The following is a 20,000-nucleotide window of genomic DNA, read 5'->3' on the forward strand; positions in this document are numbered from 1 at the left end:
AATCAAAACAGTACATTATGAGCATTATAGTGTGATGTGCACCAAGAAATGAGCTGTCAAAAGAAATAAAATATAAATTTTATGCATGAATACAGAATGCCTTTGGTTTAATACAAGAAAGAGAAGTATTGGAGGTTAGTGGAGATTTGTGGAAGATGAAGTACAGGAAAGACATGATTATTGGAATTTCACAAAGGCCCTTTGCGTCGTGCGGCGTTGGAGGCGATAACGATGGCGGAAAATTACGCTTTTCTTCAGGTTAAATTGTCTTATAAATGGTTTGCAATCGAAAAGTACAGATTGCCAGTTAACTGTTTGTATATAAACTACACAGAAACTCATATAATTCTTGCTCGGATTTGAAAAAGAATCAGCGTCTCTGACTTTGTCAGTTATTTTCATGTTTTTCAAGAGAAACTGAACCTTCATTGCCAAACTTGTAGAGGCAGCCCCCTTCATATATATATATATATATATATATATATATATATATATATATATATATATATATATATATATATATATATATAAAACAGTTTTGATCTCAGAATTTCCCAAGTCACCAGAATGCATTCACCTAGGTAAAACCTCTCCAAGTAAAGACATCGGTTTTTGTGATGTCCAGAGCTCACCTTTAGACTTCAGCCGTATCCTGCCTCATGGTATCCTGAATTTGACATTTGATCATGGTCAATTATAAATTCATTATCCATTTTTAGGGTTGATTGGAAAATGGTTTCCCCTAGATTTTCTCACATCGATTTATTTTACGTTACGGATGTTTAAATTTAGATTTTTTAATAGAAAAGGAATATTCCTTTTTTTAATGATCCTGCCTTAGAGGAGCTTAGGGTTTTTGTATGAAATAAGTAGGTAGAGTTAGTTTTGCAGATCAATTTTTTGTCCAAACGTGGGCTGGTACAAGATCTGTAAGGATTATAATGTCAACTTTTAAGAAAGCTTCATAAGAACAAGATTTATGGAACACTGAGCGGTTGGCTGCAGGTGATGTGTTAAACAACCAAACTACAAAATTGCCTAATTTTTTTATCACTTTTTAAAAGTTTTGGGGCGAAATTTTTAAAGATTTAAAGCAAAACTTATTTAGTTGTTTGTCACCGAGTGTATCAAGATACAGATATCTTTGGGATATATTTGGCATAAAATGCATTGACTACAGTGAAAAGGATATGCTGCTATAAAAGAGATCCAATGTTGTGGCTTTGTGTTTGTACAAGAGGTGTATTTACACAATGAAATTTGTAAAATGTCTTCGTCATCGTCATGTGTGGGGTGTCTATCTGTGGCCTCCAACATTAATTTTCTGGACGTTGTTTTGGGGAAGAGGCTCAAGGGAGCGGGAGCGTGTGAGTGCGTGCGTATGTTTTATACATGTCCGGGGGCTCGATGTTTTGGGTTGCACAGATTAATGTCAGGACTTTATTCAACCTCATGTTCCTGTTCAACCGTTGCCTGGGTTTGGGCAAGATGGCTGGCATCAGGAGACGGAGGAGGAGGCACTGGGTGGGAAGGTGGTGCCTCTCCTCACCTGACACTCCCCCTCCCTTCCCTGCCCTTCCTTCTGCTCCTTCTTGCCCCTCTCCCCCCTCCCCCTCCTTCATTCCCCCGGACATCATAGCTCCTGTTTTAAGGAGGAATACCGCCGGCTCCGCCAAGTTCTGTTTTTTGTGTCTTTATCAACGGGATATCTTTGCATGGAATTCAAGACTGGTGGTTTATTTATATCAAACAGAACTTTTAGATTGCGTACCCATACGAACTTGTTATATGATATAATACTGAAGTTCTTGTTATGGGGTTACTGTGTGTATATATATATATATATATATATATATATATATATATATATATATATATATATATATATAATATTTTATCTCATCTGTCTTCTGGTACTGGTAGCCTCTCGTAAAGAAACCTTAACATTTAAGAAAAACAAGAAGTGCATATTGTTATATTCAAGTTGCTAACGCTACTGATGTTTTTTAGAGCCCGAGAAAGCTGAGTAATATCAAACCTGGTAGTTGTGTGGATGTGGCATGTTTAGATCACTATCCAGGACCGTTACAATGTTAGACTGATTCTCTCTCTCTCTCTCTCTCTCTCTCTCTCTCTCTCTCTCTCTCTCTCTCTCTCTCTCTCTCTCTCTCTCCAATCAGGTGGGTGGGTCTTTTTCAAGCTCTGTATCTAGTTGCTTAATTTACTGGTATTATTGTTGTTGTTGTTTTTGCTGATAATGATGTTCCCGTTTGCCGGTGAAACTAATATTAGCTGAGAATTCCTTGATACACAAGTTCCTAGGACCCAGGAATACAGCGGATGAAGGCGAATTCCAATTTGTAATGATTATAATCGGTTATCATCACCATTATTTTTGTTTTTTCCTAGCGGAGTTGTTGTTATTATTATTATTATTATTATTATTATTATTATTATTATTATTATTATTATTATTATTATTATTATTATTAACTGGTGCCCAACGTCTTCTGTGTATGCGTTATAAAAGTAAAAATGCACATAATTATCATCCCGTCGTGTATGACTGTGTGGGCAATTCATTACGAATAACCAACGACTTGTTCCTCCAGGTCGTGTTTTACTTCAAAAGCTCCAGTTCGGTGGGGGAAAGGACGGACGACTCGGCTAATCATTGTTGTCCTTGTTGAATCAATTTGCTCTCCACGATACGTGCTTGCTATCCATATTTCATCTTTATTACGGTGGAACGACCATAATTATTCACTATTGTCCTCATTCATAATTGAGGCTGCAATTAAGCGAATTGCTCTTATCTTCAGGAGGGATGTCTGGATCGCTAAACTCCCTCCGCGGGCTCTCCTCCTCCTCCTCCTCCTCCTCCTCCTCCCATCTCTTGTCTTCAGTTTGATTTTTTGTCGTTGTCCGGTATTGGTTTTCTCCTTCATCATTCACAGCAGTTCTTAAAAAGGAGTGGATAAGCAGGAGACTCGTTACCTCCCCTAGATTTCTGTGTTGGTGTTTTGTTGAATTTAGCTTTGCCTGCAACAGTTTTCTGTCAGAAGCAAATGACAGTATATTGCAATTATTCATTCCAGTTCGTTTAATTCTAGGTCTCACTTTCACGATTTTCATGCCGATTCCCGTCGATGTACCTATAATATAAGTCTTAGTGAGTCGTAGCCTGTCGAATGCTAAATTCCCTCTTGGACACGGTGTTGTATACGATATTTTACGATGTCTACGACCATGGGGTGACGTTTGTACGATATCATGAAACTTACAGTAAACCACAATGTCGGTTCTTACTCACTTCCTGGTTATGTCCTGGGCATTCGTATCACATCTTAAATACATCTTTCAAAATCGTCGCCATTTTCCACAACAGGGTCACAGACGAATGTGCACGAAACTATTACGACACTGAAATCATGAGCAAGACACTATTACGAAACCACGGTTACATTGAAGACAAGACGACCTGGGAAAATCGCTGTAAGAACCACATTATGACTTGCAACGCTCTGAGTCGGCGCTGATTGTTGAAAAAAATCTGAAAAATAGAAACTAAGCTTTAATGTCCTTTATTAAGGTCCCTGTAGTTGGGTAGTGTCACCATCCACCTTGTGTGGTGCACTGTAGGCATTATTAAAGGGTGTTTACAGCGTCTCTTCGGTCCCTAGCTGCATCATTTTTTTAGCCTTTTACTTTACCCCCTTACCCGCTTCCTATCTTCAGTCTTGCTGTCCAGCACCTCCAACTGTTATTTCTAAGTGCAACTGGAGGGTTTTCTTCCTGTTCCACCTTTAGACCCTTGTACCTCATCTTTTCTATTCTCTTGATCGCTTTACCTTGCTGTCCAGCCACTCGGACGCCCTCTTTCCACTGTCTTGAACGCTGAACAGCCTGAAGTGCCCTAGTGCTTGGCTTGACAGCATAAATTTCATAAATCAAATCACTTTAGCGCGGTTTGAAAATACAATTAGCTTGACAAGACACTTCCTGTTATTTTTACACTGGCTAGGCTCTTACATTTTAATCGTATCTTGGGTAGAGTCTTTTCTACAAATCTAATTTGGTTGGATTCTTTCATACCTGTATTTTGTGCAATGATGTGGCGATTTGTGTGAAATTCGTTGGTTTAGTTCTGGTACATCATCATTATCATAATATTAATAATATAATAATAATAATAATAATATCATTGTATAGACCTCTTTCATCTTTTGAACGATATACAGAATATCCCTCTCTTGTGAAAGTTGTGTCCCAAGTTTTTCCTACTTGAATAAAAGTAAAAGAAGAGAGAGAGAGAGAGAGAGAGAGAGAGAGAGAGAGAGAGAGAGAGAGAGAGAGAGAGAGAGAGAGATTCATGACTAGAAATAATTCATTTTAATGAGCTGGTACCTCATTCCAGGATATAAAGGGGTTCCTTCTATTTAACGTCGCATTTTCTTTATTTATAGATGGAGAATTTCACAGAGCCTTGGGTTCATAAAGGAATAAATTCATTTAAAAATATCCAAAGGTTTGTTGAGGGTAAGACTCCTGTCTCATGATCCTTTATGCAAGGATAGAATTTGAGAACGGAGTAAACGGAGATTTTATAGTAATACGTTACAGAGGAATGTCTGCAGTGTTTAGTAGTGCCTGTTGCACTTGCACAAATATTTTTCTCTATATGTCACGGAAAAATATAGATTGTACGGATATGTATGTAAAAGAGAGCGAACGAAAGACAGAGTGTTGCTCAGTGTGCCTTTGCACCAGTGAACGTATTAATGATAATGATGGTGATGATGATGACGGCTGTGTGCCTCACAATTCCCTCAGGTTTGGAGGTACTCATTAAGCCCACCTTTGCTCCTCCCCCCAACTTTCCTCCGTCGTCTTGAATTATGCCACTGTTTGAATTCTTGCTCGAACCCCTGATAGTGCTTCAGTGTGCGCATGTGCATGCGGTTGAAGGCATGTATGCACGTAGAGTTCATGACCAGGAGGATGGATGTATATTGAGGAATGTGGTGTACGTTGGGCAAGGTGGACTTTTTCTCCTCCTCCTCCTCCTCCTCCTCCTCCTCCCCTAGTTGTAGATGTAAGGGTCTTATATCCTGTCACATTGTGTTAGATAGCATTTGGGAGGGATTATCATTGTTATATGGGTTTCGGATACCAAGACGGATAGAGCACCAGTTGTTGTTGGTTTGATATAAAAAAGAAATGTGTTAATGCATTTGTGTCGTGTGACGAACTGATTAGTGGTTGACCTTAAAGTCTGAAAGTTATCTAGAGAAATTTGAGCCCAGTAGCATATCATACATCCTTGGAGAAGCCTCCAATACACAGCCCATCTTTTTTTTTTTTTTTTTTTTTTCTCTCGAAAACTAAAGCCGAAGATTGACACTCACGTGATTGTGCTAAAGTAATTCTAGCTTGCAAGTAAGAACCTAACTACTGTTAATATGGAAAGCTTTAGATTCAACTATATCAAGCAGGACCTGAGCCAAAGGAGAGATTCCTTGCCTTCAGGAACACTACACCACACAGTAACGGTGAATTGCCTGATAAAGCTGAAGGGTTTGTTTTGAGGAAAATAAACATGGCTTCTGAAAAGCGCAATAAACTCGTGCAGTCAGTTTCATAAAAAAAATGATCCATTCGGGATATGACCCTGTTTTCTGAGAAATTCGAAATTTTGGGAAATAACAGGACGTTGATCCTGCTGTCTACAATTTCCTGTCAGTGGATGGCACCAGTCGAGATTTGATCAGTCTTACCGTAGTGTTTGGCGATTATGATGCTTGATTAAACATGAGGTTTGACAAGCACGTTTGATAATGCGTGGGCCCCATGAGCGAATATCGGCGTCACTCGGTCTAGGTCTAGATGTGCGGGTAGCCTTAAGGGTGTGTTTGAGACATTTCTTCATATCATACCATAATGGATTTTTTATTACATTTTATACAACCGACAATTTAAAATGTATCGCTTCTTTGACAATGATCCTACGCTAAGTTACAATAGCTCTGTCGAGTCTTCATGAATGGTTTGCTGTTCGTTCAAGGAATTCTTATTTTATGGAGTAGATTCCTTTCTTGCAGTCACAGGCCTTACCTTGGTAAATATTATTTTGTATTCACAGACCTTTAATTGTACACTTCCATGTATGACGTATATTTTACACCATTTTATTCAACTGGATTTGATAACTAACGAATGTAGTATTCCCACACTTTGTTCTCTTAGAAACAAAATCGTATATATAAAATTTACGGTTTAATGTGAATTCTATTTTAATTTGGTTTATTTTTTAAAATATTTTATTATGGAGAGAGTTGCTGTCTTTGGGAGGTGATAAATTCTCTCTCTCTCTCTCTCTCTCTCTCTCTCTCTCTCTCTCTCTCTCTCTCTCTCTCTCTCTCTCAGGAATAAATAGAATGCTATACCTAGGTCCGATCGGAATAACATAAACCGTCTAAACTACAAATGTCCTTTTTTTTTTTTTTTTTTTGTTTATACAGGTTTTTCCGATCGTATATGTTGCGTCAGTAAAGGGTAGGCTTTAGTGTTTGAAGTTCTCATACATACTGAAAGCACTCCTGGTATCGCAGTTTTCCACATGTTTCAGTAGCGTTTCATAACTCCAACTGCCTTTAGTGTTATGGAGTGACGTCATCCATACCCGGATCTAAAACGTGGGCATTTTCAATAGACGACGTTGTGTGACGTAATTTATGCATTTTTACTTTCAGTTGAAAGTTAAAGATCTATCCGAATCACTACTCTTTTTTAAACTGGATTCCATGTCCACTTGCTTAATGCAAAATAATACGCTTGAACTCAGGCGGTCATGTAAGGGATGTGCTTACCATTTCACTGCCTCCTAATGGAGGTTGTAAGAGAGAATTGAAACTTGTACGGGAGTACATGGAAGTTTTAAAATACTTGCTGCATTATTTATATTATATATTTTAGCTTGGCGGTTACGTATTACAGAAATAAATGTACGGAAGTATAAGCTTACAATAATTATGAATGCAACTCGTCTCTCTCGCTATATCTGTCATCTGATATATATATATATATATATATATATATATATATATATATATATATATATATATATATATATATATATATATATATATATATATATATATATATATATATATATATATATATTATATATATATATATATATATATATATATATATATATATATGTATGTATGTATGTATGTATGTATGTATGTATGTATGTATATAGACATGACTTTAATCACCCGGCTATATCATGGTCTGTGCATAAGCACTTATCAATTATAATTCCCTTTGGGTGTAAATTATTCCTGGGGGTATGGTGTATCCGATATTAAATGATATTTGACTTAATTTTTAGATATTATATAGATGTGTGTATGTATATATAAAGATATTAAGCAGCAGAATATATATATATATATATATATATATATATATATATATATATATATATATATATATATATATATATATAATAATTTTGTATGTATACATATGTATTTCATACAGATTTATGTTACGTATGTGTTTTCGTTGCCGTGTGTAGGTGTGTAAAGCCTGGTACATCCTTTCCCCTTCTTCCCGTATACACCAACCAGTTCTGCTGGGAATGGGTTACCTTTAAGGGGGATTGTTTGACATAGAACCCTGCTTAATCCAAGTACTAGTAATAGTAGTAGCACTGGTTTTCCTCTCTCTCTCTCTCTCTCTCTCTCTCTCTCTCTCTCTCTCTCCACCTTTCCTTTTACTTATTAGTGGCGTTCAAGGCATTGTCTCCTTAGTGAGTCTTTAGTGCAAAGTGAGACAAGTGAGACTTCTCCATAAAGCCCCCTTTTGTTTACTTCGTGAGGAGGAGTGCTGAGACTTCAGTTGGACCTTTTCTGAAATTCGTTTTGTGAATTTTTTTTCTATTTGCGACTCAATTCGGCAGCCTTATCGCTTAATCCCTCAGAACACACCTCTTTTACTTCTTGTTTACACTCAGTTGATGTCCGCTTGTGTGAATGATTAGGGTTAAAGAGAAGGTTTAGTGTCAGGGGGAATTCTTACCTGGAAGCTTCTATTTGCGCAAACCCCTCTCCCAGTTTCGTTTATTTGAAGTTTTTATTTCCTTAGAAACAATATAGCCCGATTAGTTTCAGTAACTCAACAAGTTTACTCAGTTAAGATTTTGAAGTTCCACGTATAATCTGCAACATTCGTCACCGCAGGATTTCTGTCCCGTAATCGCAATTGAGTGGACGACCAAACGAGGATCTATAATCCGGCATTTTCTAATCTAATGTTCTGATAGCGTGATGTATTTTTTCCCTATAAATAGTAACTGATTTTACTTATTTTCTTGCCGTTGCCTTTCAAGGAGAGTGAAGGTCTTTTGTTAACTAGATACAACTCGTGATTTGCAATATTCTATGTTTCCACTGAGACAATCAGGTGATATTCTAATGTTAAACATTATTTCCAGTATAAATGATCCTACACCATTGGTGAATGTGGTCACATTATATTACATATCTTTCTTTTCATGAATTGTCTTATGTTGAAATGACGGCAGCCCCAATTTTCTTGTGATTTCGATCTGAAGGATCTTCGTATGTAAATCAGTCATTTAGTGACTGCCTTAAAGTTTACCCCATAGCTGACATTACTCGGTCGTTAGTCTCATATTACTCGCGCCTTGAAGTAGTACAAGATGAAAATATTCTCATATCAACTTAGTGTTTCTAAGGCCTTACAGATGGACATAGTTTTGAGCTGCAGATGCTTTTTAATCGCCTTAAGAAGAGGCTCAGCAGGGCCGTTTCTTCCTTCCATTGGAACAATGGGCCTTCCTACGGGTCATTAGAGAGTCCTCAAGGTCACTTTCCAAGGACCTCGGCCATTATGCTCCTTTTTACAGCTAAACAGGTGAGCGTCCTTTCATCTGGGGTGAACTTGCATTATCAGTTTCAGTCAAAGCAGTCAATATATACTTGCAGTTCTTTTCCTTTGTTGGTAAAAAATATTATTGTTCAGTTGTCGATAGTTTGTTAGCCGATAGTCTGTAGTTGGTAAGTTCAAATCTGGTCGTCGTTCTCCTGAAGGCCTCAGCAGTTGAAAGTGGATGACGCATCTGTTGAAGCTGTTAAAAGTAATAAAGTAGCACTATAGCAATAGCTGTAAAGGTATATAGCCATACTGACACTAGCGGATCCAGAAAAATTTCATGGGGGGGCCACCAATTTTCATATTATACGTATATATATATATATATATATATATATATATATATATATATATATATATATATATATATATATATATATGATCGTTAAGATTATTATTATTATTATTATTGTTATTTTTTTCAAAAAATTTTATTTCAATAACATTTTTTCCCCATTTTTATATTTCTCATTCTTATTATTATTATCTAAATCTTCAATATTATTACTTTGTCATTATTTTTCATGGGGGAGCCACGTGTCCAGGTCCTCCCCCCACTCCTCCCCCCGAATCCGCTGGTGCATACTGATATTGAAAATACACCCAGTTTCGAAGGTCAGATCATCACAAAATCCACGACGAAAAGTAGGATTTCTGGTCACATTTTACATACCTTTAGTTGATCGTATACTATTGCTGCTAATTGTGCTGGTCTGCTGATATAGTGGTTAGTGTCGTGACATGCCACTTTGATTTCGCGGGTTCGCGTCTCCCCCAGGGCGATGAAAAATCACTTGCTCTGTATCATGATCAGTTACTGCTGCTGTGTGGGGTATGCGGTAGGAGGTTGAAACCAACATTCTTTGGAAGCTTGAATTTCAAGTCAGTGGTCCCTGTGTGCTTGTTCCATATAAATATGTTTCATCTTTTGAAACATTTAATAATAATATTTCCAGTATTTGCCCTTACTGTAATTAGAAGGTTCACGCTATATGCATATACTGTACTTATGCACAACTTTTATATACATTGTGCCTATGATACACATAAGTTATCTTGAACAGATATGTTGAATTTTGGGTGAATTTCCTGGCTTTTTGTGGAAGGAAGGGCTAGTCACTAGCTAGGATCCAGATCATAAAACTATTTGATTCGAATCTGGGTTTCGAATCAGATCAGGACGTTATACGTGAAAACTTTGGGGGAAAATATTTGATACCTAAGAGGTTCACGACTGTCTGTTGGCAGTTTGGATGTGATTCCTGATCTGGTTCTTGATTCCTGATCTAATTCTACATTGGGGCATATGTTCTCTTAAATATTGTGTGGGATGGGAAGGCAATGGGCCAGTGACCTTTCCAGTTGATTATTTGTAATACATCAGGATACTGTTCACATTGACATAAGCAAGGTTCAGTATCATGGCCCTCTCATGATAATGAAAATAAATCGTAGCATTATCATAATCTCCTTTCAACTTATAACTTAATGTTTAGACACAAAAATATCAAGTTAAGGGTGTGGAAATTCCTCTTCATTTAGGCATATGAATGATTAAGTTTTTCAATTCTGCTTATTATTGTAATGGCTTTATAGCTCTGATCTGTTTTGAGAGACTATTTTTGGAAGATCATAAAGTGCTTTCTTATAAGAATTAATTGATGGGTGGTATTCACACTCACTGGTGCCTTTAACTCTTCTCGTGCAGCCCCAGAGTACGGTACAAGTTGATAAATGGCATCTTTGATAGACCGCTGTATGGTCTGGTACCGCCAATAACGGTTTTCAAATGCGGATTTATAATTTCTCTCTCTCTCTCTCTCTCTCTCTCTCTCTCTCTCTCTCTCTCTCTCTCTCTCTCTCTCTCTCAGCGGTGAAATTATTTATTGGGTTTGCTTCTGAGAGTTTAAAAATTTAATTTTTTAATTTCTCCCTAGGAAGAAAATTTTGGATGCTTCCAAAACAGTTAAAATACAGACGTTAGAAGTGGAAAGACAAAATGAAAGTTGTAACGTGAATGTGTTAATAGGAATCAATAGATCAAATTATTAAGGGTACAAGAGCCATTGTGTGCTATCTTTATTAAACAGAGGAGACATGTCATGTTACTCTTTGTAATTTTTATCTAAATTAACAAGCAAGAGCTATACATTTTTGAGAAGTTTAATTACCGATATAGACCGAAAATGTTGAATAAAACTGTAAGGTTCAATCAGTGAAGTGTACAGTCATTAAAACGATAAGAGAGCCCAGGGCTGTGACGATTGCAGAGATGCCGTTTTCTATAACAATTTTATCTAGGAAGGATCTCAATCACGCGAGGGGCGGGACTCTTTCTCCTCCTCCTATCTCCCTACCTCCCTCCCTTCTTCCCTCCCACTCAATTACCGTCCTCTATCGTCCTCATCCATCTCGGTCTCAACTTCACCTCAGCGTCCAACTGAAGGAAGTACGTACAAAGAATCTCTCTCTCTCTCTCTCTCTCTCTCTCTCTCTCTCTCTCTCTCTCTCTCTCTCTCTCTCTCTCATATAAAAGGCTCGGATGTTACTATGCATGGTTATATACTGAATTATGTTTCAGTATTTGGTTGTTAATGTACTGAAAACTTCTGGAATGCGTAAGAAGTATTGCACCTTAATTTTAAGATTGTAAGCTGAAAAAGTGCTGTACGTTCGTTTGTTGGCAGCTTATACCGGGATCTGGGGAACATAATGAGGCGAAACTTCGCCTAGGCGTTACTCTGGAGATCCTCTCAGAGTATTTAACCTTTGGGGAATATTGGCTCCGAGTGTGTAATTTAGCCACTGTGAAAAATATAGATTGTATACGTTTCCAAAGCTTCACAACTGGCAACATTGTTTTGGTGTTCCTTTCGAATTGCACCAGTACAGCCCATATGTAAAAAAAAAAAAGGAGAACCGTACATTTATTGATAGTTGTTGATTTACGTGTTGAGTGGCGCGAGAGGCAGTAAATTTTCTCTACAGTGCTCTTGATAATATTTTTTTCTGAGTTATTTTCATTACTAATGCATTTGCTTATTGATGGGTTGTTAATGTTAGAATGCAATAAATCCTGTATTAGTAATTGCCTCGTTTATATTTTAATCGATTAAAAAGGCAGAACAGTGATATTTTTAGTTTGTGTAAAAAAGCACATGGTTACCTCTTGTCATCGCAAAACTGGTAAATTTTGCTGTTTCATCGAATGTTCGTATATATAACCCTGACTTTAAGTGAAAATAATTGAGAGAGAGAGAGAGAGAGAGAGAGAGAGAGAGAGAGAGAGAGAGAGAGAGAGAGAGAGAGAGAGAGAGAGAGGGCACTTTACGTTGAAGAAAGCAACAGCATCGCCTCTAGGAAGAGAAAAGTTTATGTAAGAACCAGGAACAATTTTGAGAGGTTACGTATTTTTTTTTATTTATTTCGTCTTAAATCCCACCCGATGATTTTTATGGTGCAACGACAATTTTGGGGAAGGAGCGTAATGCCTCACGTGCAAGCACTTACAAACTCCTAAGAGGTATATCGGTCAAAATGAGAAGGAGCCGGGACTAATAATACCTTGTGTAAATACTGACGTAACGCTTTAGCAACAATAACGATATGAACCAATTTTCCCCCATCACCGTCCGTGAATTTTCCCTGAACGTCGCTTAATACCGAGACAAGATAATTTCAGGCATTTATCGTTCGTTTGAACGCCCTTTATCTGCGTGTGTGTGTGTGTGTACACACACACACACACACACACACACATATATATATATATATATATATATATATATATATATATATATATGTTTGTATATATATATATATGTATTATGTATATATATATATATATATATATATATATATATATATATATATATATATATATATGTACATATATATCTGTGTTATTATATATATATATATATATATATATATATATATATATATATATATATATATATATATGTGTGTGTGTGTGTGTGTGTGTGTATGTATATTATACACATATAGCCTATTCGAGAAGTTAAGAGGGCATTGTGGATATTACAGTTACATATATTGTGTGCGCGCGTGCGCGTGCCTGCCTGCCTGCTTGCATAGACAGCCGAGAGCTCAAAGTTCGATCCCTCGACAGGGAAAAGAACAATGTGGGAGAGTTCTCATGAATTTACAACTTGCATTTGTTAACCTTAGTAACATACTCGTATACCAGGTGACAACTATGGGTCTTACGTGAAGATATATCTTATATATATATATATATATATATATATATATATATATATATATATATATATATATATATATATATATATATATATATATATATATATATATATATATATATATATATAGAGAGAGAGAGAGAGAGAGAGAGAGAGAGAGAGAGAGAGAGCGGGGAAGAGAGAGAAAATATGCGTGAGTGATCAGAGTTCCGTCAAAGCGTTTGCCATCCTATTGTAAAAAATGGGTGGGACTCAGGTTAATCCTTACCCATCAGGGGTGAAATTATTCTCCAGATATTCATGAGACTTTGTTACCTTGAGGCCTTTAACATTTCCTTTCCGTTGTGGTATGAGAGCTCCGACTGTCTTGGAAGACAGAATTTATATATATATATATATATATATATATATATATATATATATATATATATATATATATATATATATATATATATATATATATATATATATATATATATATATATGTGTGTGTGTGTGTGTGTATGTGTATATGTGTATATACAGCATATATGCATATATATATATATATATATATATATATATATATATATATATATATATATATATATATATATATATGTATGTGTATATATATATATATATATATATATATATATATATATATATATATATCTCAGTAACCTGCAGCATTTAATAACCCTAAGAGTCATTTTTAGAGTGCTTGTAAGTTTTAAAAATATTTGCTGGTACGATTATTTTTGTAACTTACTTTCTTTTCGCCTTCTTCTGAAATGTTTGATTCCAGGCCTTTTTTTTTATTCTATTATATACGTTTTAATGGTGTTTTCTGGCGAAGTCGTTTTATCTTACATTATTATTATTATTATTATTATTATTATTATTATTATTATTATTATTATTATTATTATTATTATTATTATTGTTAGCTACTAATGAGAATTCAGCGCTGCTCTCGACCGCAAGACTGGCCCCTATATTATTATTATTATTATTATTATTATTATTATTATTATTATTATTATTATTATTATTATTGATGAGGTTCAGGGTGCTCCGGCATTCATGAAACAAACTAAACCAAGAGATGAGGAAAGCATTTCGCTGCTTGTCATGGTATGACGAAATGATGTTTACTTTTCATGAATAAAGGAATTCATGAGACGACCTCAAATGGTCTCCATTATGCATTAGCAAACAAAGCCTTCCCTGCGTGTATAGACAAGTGACAACATACAAACGTTTTACATTACCTGTACCTTTTATTTATTTATTTGTTTTTTTTGCGAATCGCGAATTGAGATGCTAAGGAATTCTTACTCTGTACCTAGAAATTCTTTCACTCTCTTGTTGCATAGAGGTCATTCCTTGCGCCTCTCTCTCTCTCTCTCTCTCTCTCTCTCTCTCTCTCTCTCTCTCTCTCTCTGCTCGTTATGTTTGTTTTTCTTTTCGTTTCCATGGCAACTGTCGCCGCCACATTGTTGTATCGCTTTACGCAGGGTGGAATGTTTGTGCGATGTCTGCTTGGCTTTGAACCAGACGGCAGCGTTGATGAATTTCAAATTATTTAGACTTGGGAAAAGGCTTGAATTTGTTCCTGTAGTTAATTCAGATTTGCATACATTTTATATCGTTCACTATTAAATGAACTGACATGCCAGTCATTTCTTTTAAGAATCATTTGAATATGGTAATAAGACATTCTTGTGTTCTCTCTTTAATCTTGTTATTCTTACCTTCGTGTTTTCCATTAATTTTTCCTAATTCTGATACTGTGAAGTATGTACTTCAGCTTTGACGGAACTCTGATCACTCACGTGTGTTCTCTCTCTCTCTCTCTCTCTCTCTCTCTCTCTCTCTCTCTCTCTCTCTCTCTCTCTCTCTGTAACTTCACTTAAGACCCACAGGTTGTCACTTGGTATAAGAGTATGTTACTAAGGTTAACAAAAGCAAGTTGTTAATTCATGAGAACTCTCCCGCATTGTGTTTTTCCCTATCGAGGATCGAACCTTGTGCTCTCGACTGTATGCAGGCAGGCAGGCACGCGCGCACGCATACACGCATACAGTTGCTTGGATGACCGATAATTTGTTTTTGGGTTTTACTGAATGATTTTCAATCTGTTTGCCAGTTAATTTTAAAATACGGGTCCCTAGCATTTGGTTGAAGTTTTCAAATCTAATTATTATTTAGAAATGTTCGACACGCCTTACATCGAAGAAGAGAATTCTTTCCCGTCACATAGCTGTGAATAGCGAGTGAAAAAGAAGTGGGGATTATGAAGAGCATAAAATGGCTTTCGTAAAACTTTACCGTCGTATGTTTTCTGTATAAAGTTATTTTTTTTTTTAATTCTCCTGTCGTCATCTAAACATGTATCTTTGGTTGGTTGAGAAACCTTGCGTTCCTCCCTTACAACCTTCGCTGTTTGCGATGGTTGCAGTGTTTTTATTAAAAGAAACAGCCAGGAAATGACATTTACTTTAAGTAGGCCGGAAAAAAAAATTGGGAAATGAACCGGTGCTATTTCCGCCTTTATAGAAATAAGTTATGAAAGTTAAAACATTTTCATCACTAGATAATTTCAGGTTCTCAGTGTTCTGCCAACAATTTTGAAGAATTGGTATATTACAGTAACACCATTGTGTGATATCTTGTGTAAAAAATGACGAAAGTTTGTGGAAATTATGCGGTAATAAGATATTTCAAAGTTCAGACATTTTTACCAGCAGCATTACAGAACTCCAAATTGCAGTTCGTGCAGCCGAAACTCAGTGTGCTCGTTAGTTTTGGGAAAACGTCAGCGGTAATTTCTGTTATTTATAAAGTGCTCGTTTATCAGTTGATGGCTTCTGAGTCTATTCCAATTTCCCCGTGAAAAGTAACAAGTTTGGTCCAGTTGTTCAGTGGCCAGCAAGATATTTTTCAGTTTTTTTTTAAGTTATGATTTGTGTAATTTTGATATGTGTTGTCTCGTTTCTGTTTAACTGATTCTTATCACGAATCGTATTTGCATCAATGGTTATTTTTGTTAGGAAATTACATATTGTTATAAATATAATGGTTTTTCGGTTTTCCCACATCCGGTTGCCATGGCTGTTTATCAAATTGGGCCAATTAGAATGTTGGTATGGTTCCTCTTTGTAATGTCAGCTTATTTTGAATAATACAGTTTTCTCAATTTGTATAGTTGCTGGAAGATATTAGAAAAATATCAACGTTCTGTGTCTATTATATCCATTACTTGCGATAAGGAAAAGTCAGCTATAGTTATTTAGTACCTGTCTTTTATATAGAGTATTTCGAAGTCCTGAAATAGGTAGTATCACCTGCAGACTTTTCATGAGAGAAGGCTTAGAAGAATCGTACTGTGGCCAGGTGTTCTTTTAGTAGCCAGAGATATAAGGGCGTCTGCCTACTCCTTTGCGTGTCGTGTTTTATCATTTCCTGGGATCATTCTGAAATAAAACTTAGCTCGTTTTGCCTGTTTGTAGTAGAGTGAGAGGGAGAGATTCTTATTTTTTTGTATATGCTAAACTCCTTTTCTTCTTTTTTTATATGCTGTAAGAAAAATGAATACTTTAGATATTCGATAGAGACGGCATATGAGCTTGTACTTTTAGTCTACATGTCGATAAACACTCGTAGTTAACTTTTCATAATACTTCAGATGTTACGAAGTCAAGATTTGTTTTCAATACTTTTTAAGAACTATTAGTTTTATGTGAAAGGGGATTTTAATCAAACCTCTTTGGATTCGTAATATAATTTTGTTCTCATCTGTCATATTGAGGCTGCCAGGGTCTTCGGTTATTTTCTCATATTCAGTGTTATCAATTTCACTGATTACACCAGCATCTCTACATGGGCTATCGTTATTTTAACTTTTCATTATGTTGACCTCATCTTCATACCGGTAACCTTAGCTCTGTAAGGTCATTTACTTGAGTGTTGGCTTTGGAGATGCCATTTTGTCGCTTGCTTTGATGTCTTGAGAGCTTTTAATGATTATGTGGTATAGGAAGTGTGTTCGTAAATAAGAAATGTTTCCATTGTGTGCTTGTCATCTTTAAAACTAAACATCTTCAGGATTATACGTGTTACCACTGCTGCTGTTATTGATATTAACGTTATTGGTGTTCTTTGTATAGTTTCCATTGTATTGTTAATTTTATTGATACTAATTCATTTTTGATAATAGTTGCAATATCCGTACGCTTGAGAAAATATCGATGGTTTTATTTATGTTTTTATTGAATTTTTAGTCATAAGGATTGTATGTGGCACATTCTTTTGTGGGTTTATGTTAGTCGTTACATTTCAAATCACATTAATAGGCCTGCGGTTGGTTTATATTGCAATAGAATTAGGTTCATTGGACAATGTATAGAGTACATTATGCAGAATTTCTCATAAAGTTTTAACTCAAACTATTGTTTGATGTCACAAAAATCATTATCAGAATTGTTATATATATTTTTCCAATCATTTTTTTGTTTTTAGAGACAAAAGGTTTTGTCTTCAAGTAACACTGAACCATGGCAACATGTGATAATGCACTGCAGAAACTTTGTTTTTCTTTTTTCTTATAAAATTAATGATACAATTCAGCTCTGCTTACCATGCAGCGACAACAGTCATCGATGCCGTTTAATTACATGTATCATGAAACAGAAATTAGCTGGCAAAGGATTAAATATGCGACAGAAAACTAACTACCAAAATCGGTACTGAAAGAAGAGGATTCATCTGGAACAAATTGTGTGCATTCTCTCTCTCTCTCTCTCTCTCTCTCTCTCTCTCTCTCTCTCTCTCTCTCTCTCTCTCTCTCTCTCTCTCTCACTCACTCTCCCCTCTTACTCAGACAAGGGTCCCATCATGGGGTGGGTCTCTCTCTCTCTCTCTCTCTCTCTCTCTCTCTCTCTCTCTCTCTCTCTCTCTCTCTCTCAGACCAGGGCCCCATCATGGATCTCTCTCTCTCTCTCTCTCTCTCTCTCTCTCTCTCTCTCTCTCTCTCTCTCTCTCTCTCAGACCAGGGCCCCATCATAGGATCTCTCTCTCTCTCTCTCTCTCTCTCTCTCTCTCTCTCTCTCTCTCTCAGACCAGGACCCCATCATAGGGTCTCTCTCTCTCTCTCTCTCTCTCTCACACACACACACACACACACACACAGACTAGTGTCCCATCATAGTCTCTCTCTCTCTCTCTCTCTCTCTCTCTCTCTCTCTCTCTCTCTCTCTCTCTCTCTCTCTCTCTCTCTCTCTTAGACAGGGGCCCATCATAGGGGCCTCATCTAAGAATATTTATTGTAGATTCCTTTCATCTGTACAATTGTTTTATTTCATAAAAAAAAAGTTGTTGAAAGTCATTTATTGTTTAGGACATGTACAATGGCTTCGTTTTCAGATATTAATGAAAAAGGATTGAATGAAGGAAGTGAATCTTGCAATAGGGTTCGTTGTCGCTGTTGTGTTAATGGGTCAATTTTACTCGTCAAAACAAACCTCTGTCCTTCAGTTTCCATGCTTTTGCGGCTCTCTCTCTCTCTCTCTCTCTCTCTCTCTCTCTCTCTCTCTCATGGGCCCCACACCCCCTATTGTCCCTCCTCTTTGCATAACCTATCACCCCTTCCCCCTCTCCTCCAGTACACCTGTTGTTGACTTATCAGATTAAACGGGACAATTTAGCACGTTACCGGAACACGCCTTTTCCGTCGGAGTTGACCCTCCCCTTGCGCCCCAGGTCCCACCCACCCCACCCCCTTTTTCCGCTGGTGTGAAGCCCTCCTCCCTCCTCCTCCTCCTCCTCCTTTTGTCCTCCTCCTCCTCCTCTCCTCCGGCACCTGTCTATTGTTGAAGGTGGTCCGTTGTCTACTGCTACCTTTTCTTCCTCCCTTCACCCACCTCCTCCTCGACTCCCCCCCACCACCACCAACCTCCTAACATCCTTCTCCATTATCATTTTCATTTGATTCTCTCTTTTCCCTTTGGACTGTTCCTGCAAAGTTTGGTAATTCATTTTGCCGTGATTCTGCATTTGTACGTTACTACTATGCTTTTTCCCTTTGCTGAATTGTTTATCGGTTCTCATCACTAATCGTTGTGGGGAAAATAGCGTTCATATAAAATTTTTAGAGTATATATATATATTGTGTGTGTGTGTGGTATCTATATGTGTTTATGTGTGTGTGTGTGTGTTTGAGTGAGTTTGTGTCTGATAAATATAAAATGGAACTCTTAATCTAGTGGTCAAAACGCTTGCCCTATGACTGAGACCCTGGGCCTGAAACAGGCAACGATAAGCGATATTTGCACTCTTTGTTATAACCCTTTATATCGTTATTGAACCAGTCAGTAAATTCGGTAACTTGTACTTGACTAGCCTTAGTGGTTTGTAACCAAGGTGGAGCTGGGCAAGAGGATGGCACCTTCATCCCAAAACACAAGCTGAGAAACAAAAGGCTAACATATCCTGTAACCATTCCTTTTAAATATATATAAATAAATATATATATATATATATATATATATATATATATATATATATATATATATATATATAATATATATATATAAAATCATTTATCTTCTCTACCCTATACTTTCAGCACCTCCCGCATTGCCTCTGTGTTTATTATATCACAAGATTGTCCCAGGATCATATCGTCCCTTTTTTGACAAAGTATCGAATATGCATTTTTTTCAGTTTTCGAGTTACCTGCGTCGGCGGTGATTTGATCACTGACTTCTTGTTTCAGCACAGTATCCAGTCTGTCTCTCTCTCACCATTCAGGTTGTATATATGGCAAGA

The 20,000-nt window shown here is 36.6% G+C and overlaps 1 protein-coding gene across 1 annotated transcript in view; it reads left to right on the plus strand.

Annotated features, from left to right (window-relative positions):
- LOC136848906 (thyroid receptor-interacting protein 11-like) overlaps positions 1 to 20,000 on the plus strand; it is a 181,952-nt gene that overhangs the window by 61,212 nt on the left and 100,740 nt on the right. The gene's annotated exons all lie outside the window — the stretch shown is intronic.

The sequence above is a fragment of the Macrobrachium rosenbergii genome, chromosome 20 (genome assembly GCF_040412425.1).
Source record: "Macrobrachium rosenbergii isolate ZJJX-2024 chromosome 20, ASM4041242v1, whole genome shotgun sequence".
Taxonomy (NCBI): Eukaryota; Metazoa; Arthropoda; class Malacostraca; order Decapoda; family Palaemonidae; genus Macrobrachium; species Macrobrachium rosenbergii.